Here is a 9,610-nt window from a genome sequence, read left to right as displayed (position 1 = left end):
CGCCTGTCTTAAGATTCATCTGGGGTTCTTCCTGCTGGCCCCTTGGGTTCAGAAATGTGCCAGTGGGAATTTGTAACTGGCTCTCCCAGGGGCAGACCCAGAGCTGCAAATTGTCTCTAGGGAATGCCAGAGAGATCTTGCTGCAGGTGTCTGGGAACCCCTGAGGAGCAGGGATTCTTCACCAATACCAGTACAGAGCCTCTTCATTTATAGTGGCCATTCCCTGAAGGCCTCTTTTTCAGTTTAATGAGCCTCAAAGGGCTCTCCAGGTCAGGAGGTATGTAGGGATGTGTCAACCTAATCCTTAGGTCTCAACAGAAAGTAATTGGAAATGTGGACAATATCAATAATCAACACTTTGAACATCTAGGTGTGTCTTCACCGAATGTTGTTTCCTTGGGAAACATAATTGATGGTATTTTTTGATATATGTATAAAATTTTGCCATAATTGCTTAATTCACTTAGCAATATTGAAAATACATTTCTCTATTTCAAAAAACATTATTCTCCATCCTCCCCAAATAGCTTTATTGTCTTTATATAAAAATTACACATGCTAATTGTAAAAAAATTTAAGCAACATGGAAAAAAACCAAAAAGAAAGTAAAACGTCATCTGAAATCTCATCATCTCAGATAATGGGAGTTGGTGAGTGTTCTTTTAGATATAAATCTCTCAGTGTGCCTACGATTATAATTTTCTGTACACAGAGTCATATTCTATGAGCCATTCTACCATTTACCTTTCCACTGAACAGGATGTCATGGACATTTTCCCATGTCAATAAACAATAGCCTACATCATCATGTTTAGTGACTGCATATTATTTTTTGTGTATGTGTGTGTATGTGTGTGTGTGTGTGTGTGTGTGTGTGTGTGTGTGTGTGTGAGACGCCATTTACTTAACTGGTCTCCATTGGTTGAGAATAGATATTTCTAGCTTTTCACTGTTATGACTCTCTGATAGACACCTCTGAGATGAGGAGCGGGAGATGGAGGGAGGGGGCAAGTGCAGTAAGAACATGGTGTAGGGAGGCTGTTTCTCCCAGGCAGGAAGAAAGGTTCCCTCCATGGGGAGGCTGGCACTTTCCTAGGGGAAATCACCAGGCAAAGCAAGGGGCCTCGTTAGGCAAATAACTTGTTTGTGTAAAAGAAATTCAGTCCCTACATTACTGGTCTGGGAGGGAGTCTCAGTAGAAGAGGGACTGGACTGTCCATGTTTCCAGCAGGTAAGAGCGGCTTTTATTCACTTGGGAGAGACCTGCTGAATCTCACCCGCAGAGGTGAAGCAGTGCTGTGTCCACTCACCTTCCCCCATCACATTCCAACCTGCCTAAGTTGTTTGTTGTATCTTTTTAAAATAATGTCAATCCTCTGCTCATGAATATGCAATAGCCTCCTTCAGCCTCTTTGCGGTAGTTTACTATGGTACCTAAGAATCAATGCTCCTCCTCCCTGCAGCTCTTGGATAAGAAGATAATATATGCTTTTTTCTCATTTAAACTAAGCTTAGCCACATGATTTGGTCTGGCCCAATATGAATGGAAGTGATTTGTGCCACCTCTGAGCATGGAAGCCTTGGCAGCCATCCTCTGGTCTCCCACCTCCTCTCTTTTCCCTCTCCTGTGACACCAGCAAAGTCCAAGGTACAGGGGCTTCTCTTACATCATTCTGAGTCTTGGGGTGAAAAGCAGCAGATTCATCACTGACTCATGGATATGAGCATGAGTGAGAAATAAACTTTTTGCTATTGCCAGCCAAGGAGATGTAGGTGTTTGTTAACACAGCAGCCTCAGCTGCCTGATATTTTCTTCAAGGGCGAACTTCCTTTCTTATTATGGCCCCGGCTCTAGATCATCTATCTTGACTCAGATCATCTATGCCTCTCAGGTAAGGGTTCTTCCTGCCTCCCCTGAGGAGCAGCTTCCTTGCACTTACTGAACCTGTATCTAGCTATTTGACCGACGGCAATCATTTTTTTTTTTTAATATGATAAGGTTCTAGTTGTTAGAGGCAAATTCTATATGACCTTGTTCTTGCAAACCTGATTGACAGGTGATATGTTGCAATGAATGGAAGTCTTGGATTAAATTCTTCCCAATTTATAAACTCTGCCAAACTAACTTACTTGTTAGCAAACAAGTGCAAGCAGTCAACACACCTGTCTGTAATAGGGGAGTACTTCTTTTCTCTGCCCTCAGGCACATTGGCCAGCAAATCTGCCATGAAAAGCTCACTTTGAAGTGAAATTTTCATGTTTTACCAGATAGACCAGCTGGCAGGATCCTCCAGAAAGTGGAGAGATGCAGAAGCAAAGTGCTATGCATCTTACTACTGGTGGTAGATGGGAAAGACAATAATCTGAAGCAGCTTTTAGTGCTTGCTTGTGATTGTGGCATTGTGATAGATCTGAGCAGTGTGGGTCCGTGATCTGAAGCAAAACCCAAGTAAAGGATATATAAGCAGCCCAACGTACTTTATTGCCTTTGCATCTTTTTTGATAAGGTGTAGATATACATTGGTGGAGCCATGTCAAGTAATCCAGAAAGCTGGAGCTGGAAAGACTCTTGGGCAACATCTAGCTCACAATGTTTGGGAATAGGGAAAGAGGCCCAGAGAGGGGAAGGTGTTTGCTAAAAATTATATACAGCCAGAGACATTTGGGGCTGGACACCTGGTCTCTGCTCAGTAAGAGAATCCTAAAGTTATCTGACATTACCATAGTACTGTACTGCTGTCCCCTGTTCCTCTGGATGTCCTGCATCTTTTAGGGGAATGCTGATTGTCTAAGTACATTTTGTGTTGCTGTAACAGAATATCAAGATTGGATAACATAAAGAAAAGAAATTTATTTCTTGCAGTTCTGGAGGCCAGGGAGTCCAAGGTCGAGGGGGCTGCATCTAGTGAGGGCCTTCTTGCTGAGTCATAACACAGTAGAGGCATCACGTGGTGAGAGAGTGGGAGAGAGAACAAGAGATAAAACTCACAGCCTCAAATTCTTTTGTAATTGGCATTAATCCATTCACGAGGGTGGAAATTGAACACCTCCCATTCGTTCCCACCTCCCAACACTGTTGCTTTGAGAATTAAATTTCGACACATTCTTTTTGAAGATACATTCAAACCATAGCACTGATGATTCATTAACCTTCCAGGGCATGGGTAGGCTCTCTATACAGGGCAGTGAACTCTTTTCCAGCTGAAAAGATTTCCCTATTCATTGTCTCTGCTCACTCTCTGGGGCAGAGTGGCAGAAATATCCCACATTATAGCCTGGGCACAGTGTTACTGGTGGGAGGAAGTGAAGTTCTATTTCCATGGGAACAGTATAGTGGTTTTTAAAAATAATAAATTGAACTTGAGAGTTGAGATCATCCGTATCTACTTAGCTTAACTATTGGGACCGAGAACTGAGACTTACTGTGGCAATATGACTTGACTAATTGTTCCAGGAAATTGAGGCCTAGGAAGATAAAGCTATAAACTAATAAATAATCTTGCTGTTTGCTTCATGGGATCCAAACAAGCCAATTTTTCTGAACAAACAGTTTGCTCCTCTGGGCCAAGGCAAGAGGGGTGGGGCCAAGGCAGGAGCACCAGGGGCCCTTTCATTTTCCGATTCTTTCTGCTTCTTCTAGCCCATTTCTTTTTTCCTGTTCCAAGTTGCCTTTCAGGTGCTGTGTAGAAACTGAAAACTCCTGATAGAAGTCAAGGCTTCATGGGATTAATAGAAAGCTGGGCCCTGGTGGAAAATATGGGAGGAGCACTTTGGATTTTTTGGAGACATTAGAAATGTAAACGTGTTATATAATTTTGTGCAAAAAATCTCAAAAGGTTTTAGGCTCTATAGTAGAGCATGGACTTCGAAACCAGCTGGGCCTGGTTCTACCAATCATGAACTGTGTATGACCTTAGACAAGTTAGTTTCTTGGACTCTCGGTTTCCTTATATGTGAAATGGGCATAATTTACTCATAAAATTGTTGTGGGAGCTAAATAAAATAGTACGCACAATGTCCTTCACAGAATGCCTGGCGCGTGACATGTGTTCAATAAATATTAGCGATTAATTATCATGATTGGGAAAGCACCTCTGCCAGGTAGCAGCCGTGTTTGATTAAAGTCCTGTCTTACAGAATAAAAACAACTGGTATTCTTTTTATCATCTGCTGCCTGGAAGCTTCAACTCCAAAGAGGAAGAGGTGAAATAAATATATATAAATAAATATTCCTTAATCCCTAGTTAAGTATAACACTCAGCACTGTGCTAGTCTCAGTGGGGGATGACATGAAGTATGAGGTTTGATTCCTGCCACAGAGGCTACAGTTGAGTTGGGGAGGTGAGATGCATAGCCAGATAGCTGTGGTGAACAGAGGCTGTGGGAATGTGACTCTGCAGGAATAATTTAGCACTGTTCCAGTGACAAATGTGCTTACAGCTGTGTGTTGGTCCTGGGAGTGGAGGCTCATAAAAAACAGAGACAGGTGATGGAGCAGGTGTTGGAAAACAGTAGATTTCATTTCGACCTCAGAAGTGCTGTCTTTGGCCACTGCTTCTTACTGATGTGGAGGAGAGAGACCAAGGTAGGACCAGCATATGAGAGGAATCTTCCAAAGAAGCTTAACTCCAGATAACCTCTGTGTGCAAGCAGGAGTCCAGAGGGATCTGGAAATAACCTCTTTACCCTCAGCCTTGCTCCTCATGAGCCAGTTTTGACCTCCAATGGCCTCAAGGACAAGGAATCCAATATTTTCACTTCTCCCAAAAGCACTACCTGTTGTCCTAACTTCAAGTCTGACCCTGACTTCACTCACGATACTGCTTCTCTCATCTTGACTTAGATTTTTAAATTGTACCCTTCTTCTCCTGGTATTTGGCCCTTGGCTTGTCCTTGGTTTAGAGTCACCACTCTGCTATCCAAAACCTGATAACTTGTTCTGGCTCCACCTTACTGTGGGACTACAGGGTTTAGCCCTTCACCTTGAGACCGTGAGAGCGTGGCTGAGTGTGTATGAGCAAGATGGTGCCATAGAAGAGGGAGATGATGGTAGGATGAAAGGCAAAGGTGGATGGATCTGTGCTTTGGGATTTCAGCAAATGCATCCTTCAGAAGGTGATCAGGGTGACAGGGATGGTGAAGGGGGTAAGCAGAATAAGGGAAGAGGGTGGCTCAGCCTTGATAATGTCAAAATAGGCCAGTTGTTGCATAGGAGAGAAGTAGGGAGGTCACAGAAATATGGTTCATGATGCTGGGGCCACAGAAGGGTAAAATGAAGATGTCATTCTGCATGGCTGCATCGCTGGTACTAGCAGCCAATGCCTTTTTAATGCCCCAGAATGACTAATGGGAAGCAGGGAAACTGGTATCAAATGAGCATCAGTAGTGAGCCATGCCACACGCCAGGCTTTTTACCGTACAGTTGTTTTGTCTTCATGCAATTTTCTTGTTTACAAATTATGCCAGGTTTAGACATCAGTCTAAAGGCAGATTTAGACGTCAGAACTGTCTGATTCCACAACCCATGTAATTTCTGTCTCTGTATCTATGTTTTTCTGTCTGTCCCAGCATTTCTGGTTCATGATAAAAGAGAAATAAGGAATTTTGGAAGCATGGTTGAGTAGCCTAGGATGGGGACGGGGGTGGCTTAATTACTCAATAGGTCTGGGCTGTATTTAGGGGCATGTGATTTCTCAGTGACTACTGGGCCTGGGGAAGAGGAAATGAAGGAGTACGGTAGCACAACGAGGGCTTTAGAAAGGGCAGACACCTCACTATTTTCCCCAGGCCCAGAAATCTCTCCCCAAGGAGAGCTCTGGTTCTTTGGTGGCAGACCCTGTCATCCTTGTTGTCATCAGATCTCTGGCTTCACTAAACTTTCTCCACAGGGTAGAAATAATCAGGGAGATCAAATAATAAAATAATACAGGTTAGAGAAATTATTCAGTGTCAGGATGACTATTAACAACAGCTAATAAGTACTGGGCACCACTTAAAGTGATGTTCTAGTCACTTAATCGATGTTAGATGCTAAGTCTCCTTTAATTCTAACAACTCCCTTATGAGGTAATTAATACTGACATTTACTCATTTTTCAAATAAAGAGACCAAAATCATACAGCTTTGTGTGAGAGAGCTAGAATCCAATCCTAGGTCTGTCACCAAATCCCATGTTCTGAACCTCAAGAGTTTGCTGCCTCCCTAAGGAGGAAAAAAAAAGAAAAGGAAAACCAGTGAGACTGGACAAGACGTCACAGACACAAAAACTAAGCTACAAGCAGCCACCACAGAGGACTCCATAAGGTTTTGGGTCTAAAGTCAAATGGCCCATCCTAATTTTGATTGTCTCTTGCTACATAAGAAACTTCCCTAAAACGTAGTGTCTTACAACTACAATAGTCTGTTATTTCTCACACTTCTGTAGGTTAGGAGTTTGGGCAGGGCTTGGGTGGGTGGTTCTTCTGCTCCACCTGGTGTAGACTGGGGTCATGTAGCTGGTGGCTGGGCTGTCCTGGAAGGCCAACGAGGCCTTACTCTTTGTCTGGTGCTCAGTGCTTCTCCATGTGGCCTTTCCATATGACTTCCTGGGCTACCTCTCAGTGTGGTGGTCTCAGAATAGGCCTCCAAGATGGAGGAAGTGGAAGCTGATGGTCCTCTTTTAGTCTAAGCCTGGAACTGGCACGTTGTCACTTCTTCTATATTCTATTGGTCAAAGCAAGTCACAATGGAGTTGCCAGATAAAATACATGATGCCTAGTAAAATTTGAATTTCAGATAACCAATGAATAATATTTGGTATATGTGTCTCATGGAATATTTGGGACATACACTAAAAAAATTATTCATTGTTTATCTGAAATTCAAATTTAAATGGACATTCTGTAGATTCATTTGCTAAATTTAACCATCCTAGTCACAAGACTGGTCCATATCAAGGGAGAGAAAACAGAATTCCCCCTTGGTGGGAGGAGCAGCACGTGCATTCAGAGAAGGACAGAATTAATGGCAGCCATCCTTGGAGACTCTGCCGTAGGGGTCCATGAAAGACTTCCTAAATAGTGGAGACATTATGGCATAATAGTTAAGCCTAGGCCCTCCAGAGCCTGGGTTTCATACTGGCTCTGCTTCTTAATTATGTGATCTCAGCAAGTCATGTCACCTTTCTGTGATTTAGTTTCTTCATCTTAAAAATGGGGATATGAATAGTTTGTTTCTCATGGGGATGGCTGGGAGGATTTTATGAAAAGACGAAAGTGAAGCGCTTGGCATATAAGCGGTATTTGTTAAATGTTAGCTATTATTTGGGCAGGATTTCAAGTGAAGATCTGGCTAACATTCCAGTCTGACTTAGCCAGACAGCAAAGGACAAATAGTCCTCTGCTCCCACCCTTCAGCATTGCTCAGAGGGTCACACCTAAGGTGAGCACCGTGGCTCACCTTGGCCAGGCGGCCAGTTGTACTTTGGCATTTTCCTCAGCCTTACCCTGGAAACAAGCCAACACATATGTTTGACATGCATACATTCGGGAATCCACCTAAGTAACAGAATATTAGCTCCACTGGGTTACTTTCCTAAGGTTCTAATCATGCTGGTCTGACCTTGTGATCTCAGGTTCATGTAGCACAGAGGACAGGTCCCCAGGAAGGAACATAGAGGAAACATGCAGAGTTTACTATGCAAATACTGAAGAAGTTGAGGCTGAGAAATTTGGGCTTTCAGGAAAAAGGCTAGGAAGATCCTTCTAGCCTGTGCTTGTTGTAAAATGAAGATATCTTCAGGTTCCTTGATATGTGGGAACAACTCGAGCAGCAGTGATTTCTGCTCTGGAGAGAGAACAAGAAGGCAGCTGACTACATGCCTTTTGTCTTTTTCACATTTGTGAGCCGCTCTCAGCCCCATGGCTGGGAGGTGATCGGTGAGCTGGTGTCCACCAGAGATCACTGATGTCTGGCAGGTTGAAAGTGCTAAGTAATACATGAGTTGGATTTAACCATGGGATGTGACGATCACAATGAATGGAAATCTCTTCTTGACAGAAAGAGAACCTAGGAGCTGTAGGATGGCTTTTCCAGGAGCCCCGTTGAGGACTTTGGTGCTTGGGGCTGCTGAGACAAGGATGCACATTTGGGCAGAATGTCTGAGCATTGCTCTTGTGACTGGAGACATCAGAAGAGGGAGGGTTATGAGGGAAGAGGTGCCTGAATGGGTACCCCTGAGGAAATTTTGAAGGGTCCAAGCCTGCCCATAGATCCTAGTCTTTCTCTGGTCTTCCTTCCTGCTTTATCCTTCCTAGGGCACAATTCAAGAGCCACCCAGCCTTGCATTTGTTTGCTGGTACTTTATGGGTACCTAGAAAGATTTGAGTTATTTTTATAAGGAATTGTAGTTTTGAGCTTAAAAGCACAAGTAAGTAGAATAACACACTGTGCTGTTGGATACAAAAATAACACCAGAGGGGAGCCGCACTGCTCGGACCCTGAGGTCGTATCTCAGCTGCATCATTCATCCGGCAGCACTTCACGGATCTGTAGGCATAGAGCTTTCTCGATAATAGCAACTCTGGAGGACTGGCCTTGAAACCTCAGCCTCTTAAGGTGATGGCGAACATCATACTTTGTAAGCATCTGAGAGTAGCGGAATAGGGCTCTGAGAGCCACCAGTTCCCTCTGGCTGGAGCAAATCCATCTTTACAGAGCTTATCCACACACTGCCTGTGAGCCAGGCTTGCTTCCCATCTCAGCTCCTTGGGGAGGTTTTTCCAGTTTTTCTGAGGTCCTGGAGAGGGTGGGGACGAAACTGGATCTCTGACACCCTGGAGAGGGAGATCAGGGTTCAGTGCCCTGACCAATGCAGAGGCAGGATGACCACTCCCTGGCAGGGTCCAGGAATCTTCTGGAGGGTGTGATACTACTTGCCTCTGACCAGCTCCAGCTGGAGATGTCTTCAGATTGACTTGGAATCCTGTCTCCAAGGGAAGGCCCTGGCTCATTTGCGTTCAGCTCCTTCCATCCTGTGCCCCTTAGTCCCCTACGAGTCAGCAGGAATTGGCATACGTGTGGTTGCTCCAGGGACAGCACTGGGAATTGGCAAGTGGTGGCCCCATGTTGTCCCTGGAGGTGCTGCCTGAAGAGACACGCCGCTTGGTGAGTGGCAGCTGTCAGCCACCAGTGAGCTTGAGTTTTCCACTAAAGATCCCCATGCGGGGGCTAACTTCCTACTTCCTTGCAATGTTCCTTCCCCAAAGCCGTCTAGGGTTAGTTTAAGTGAATTTGAGACCTTTGAGAACAAGATTAATATCCAGGGATTCAAAGCAATTTCCTCCCCTTTCCATTTGTAAACATGAGGTTTTAGGGATCACATCTCTGTCACACAGGGAAGACCTGAGACCCCGCAAGGTTCATTAATTTTCTCCAGGTGGTGGAGCCAATCATTGGTAACAATAATCATTCATTGAACATCAACTGTTTGCCAGCACCGTGGCCTGTTGTAGCCCAGTGCCTTGGCTGTCTGTCCAGGACCAGAAATAAGTCTTCTTAGCACCTGCAGCTCAATCTGCCCCTGCCCCTGTCCCCCTACTTTCACCCAATAGAAAGTTCCAGGTCTTTAGGT

This window comes from Propithecus coquereli, unplaced genomic scaffold (assembly GCF_000956105.1).
Source record: "Propithecus coquereli isolate 6110/MARCELLA unplaced genomic scaffold, Pcoq_1.0 Scaffold202, whole genome shotgun sequence".
NCBI lineage: Eukaryota > Metazoa > Chordata > Mammalia > Primates > Indriidae > Propithecus > Propithecus coquereli.
This window is presented reverse-complemented; position numbering follows the sequence as displayed.